This window comes from Convolutriloba macropyga, unplaced genomic scaffold (assembly GCF_964194025.1).
Source record: "Convolutriloba macropyga unplaced genomic scaffold, txConMacr16.3 SCAFFOLD_5520, whole genome shotgun sequence".
Lineage (NCBI taxonomy): Eukaryota > Metazoa > Xenacoelomorpha > Acoela > Convolutidae > Convolutriloba > Convolutriloba macropyga.
Genome location: NW_027449987.1, coordinates 1 through 1574, shown reverse-complemented (window position 1 = coordinate 1574; position 1574 = coordinate 1). Strand labels below are relative to the sequence as shown.

At 41.1% G+C, this 1574-nt stretch overlaps 1 pseudogene; it reads left to right on the top strand.

Moving 5' to 3' along the window:
* Positions 1 to 1208: 1208 nt before the first annotated feature.
* LOC142355528 (5.8S ribosomal RNA) lies at positions 1209 to 1360 on the top strand (annotated as a pseudogene).
* Positions 1361 to 1574: the final 214 nt, after the last annotated feature.

The following is a 1574-nucleotide window of genomic DNA, read 5'->3' as shown; positions in this document are numbered from 1 at the left end:
CATATGGCCAAGAGAGCATTTGAAGGCGAAACTTCTGCATGGGGAAGCTGCATCATGAACAAAAGTTTATATCGAGTATTATGTTGACGTTAGTAGGCCCTGGCCGAAAGCGCAGCATGTGAAAGGTATAGATAAAAGTTATCGTTGCAGTCAGTACTGTGTAGTTACTAGTAGCTGGATTTAAGCTCGAAGTGAGACACTGTTGGTGAAACTTCATCATGAGAACGTCACAAGCTGATCACGCTCTATGATATGACTAGTATTATGTTGCTTATAGTAGGCTAAGCGCAAGCCGAAACATCAACATGTGAAAGTCGTAGAATTTTGCGATCAAATTGTGGCTAGTACTGTGATGTTACTAGTAACCTTGTGTTACGTCATATGGCCAAGAGAGCATTTGAAGGCGAAACTTCTGCATGGGGAAGCTGCATCATGAACAAAAGTTTATATCGAGTATTATGTTGACGTTAGTAGGCCCTGGCCGAAAGCGCAGCATGTGAAAGGTATAGATAAAAGTTAGCGTTGCAGTCAGTACTGTGTAGTTACTAGTAGCTGGATTTAAGCTCGAAATGAGACACTGTTGGTGAAACTTCATCATGAGAACGTCACAAGCTGATCACGCTCTATGATATGACTAGTATTATGTTGCTTCTAGTAGGCTAAGCGCAAGCCGAAACATCAACATGTGAAAGTCGTAGAATTTTGCAATCAAACTGTGGCTAGTACTGTGATGTTACTAGTAACCTTTTCTTACGTCATATGGCCAAGAGAGCATTTGAAGGCGAAACTTCTGCATGGGGAAGCTGCATCATGAACAAAAGTTTATATCGAGTATTATGTTGACGTTAGTAGGCCCTGGCCGAAAGCGCAGCATGTGAAAGGTATAGATAAAAGTTATCGTTGCAGTCAGTACTGTGTAGTTACTAGTAGCTGGATTTAAGCTCGAAGTGAGACACTGTTGGTGAAACTTCATCATGAGAACGTCACAAGCTGATCACGCTCTATGATATGACTAGTATTATGTTGCTTATAGTAGGCTAAGCGCAAGCCGAAACATCAACATGTGAAAGTCGTAGAATTTTGCGATCAAACTGTGGCTAGTACTTTGATGATGCTTGTAGCCAACCGAATTGGTTGAAAAGCCCAATAAGTAAGCTAACTTGGGAGAGCTTGTTGGAAACCAAATGCTACTAGATTGGTCCAAATACATCCTTCAACAGGGGATCACTTGGCTCGCTTTACGAAGAGGAGCACAGCTATATGTGTTAATTCGGTATGAATCGCAAGATTTGTTTACCGACCTCTCTAACGCAAAAGGCGGTCTCGGCTTCGGCTGTTGACTGCGTCCGATTCAGGGTTATATAACTCTCGATTGAACACATTGATGTTCTATTGTTGGTGCTTCCAATAAAATTGGAACACTTAAAGCAGAACCGATTCAAATAATAGCATTCTGATCAATGATTGCATTCCTTGATCAAGAACTGCTGGAGTCATTGTGATGGCGAATTTTCTTCATAAGAAAATTGCAAAGAGACGGAACTTAATGAGACTAGTATTATGTTGTTTCTAGT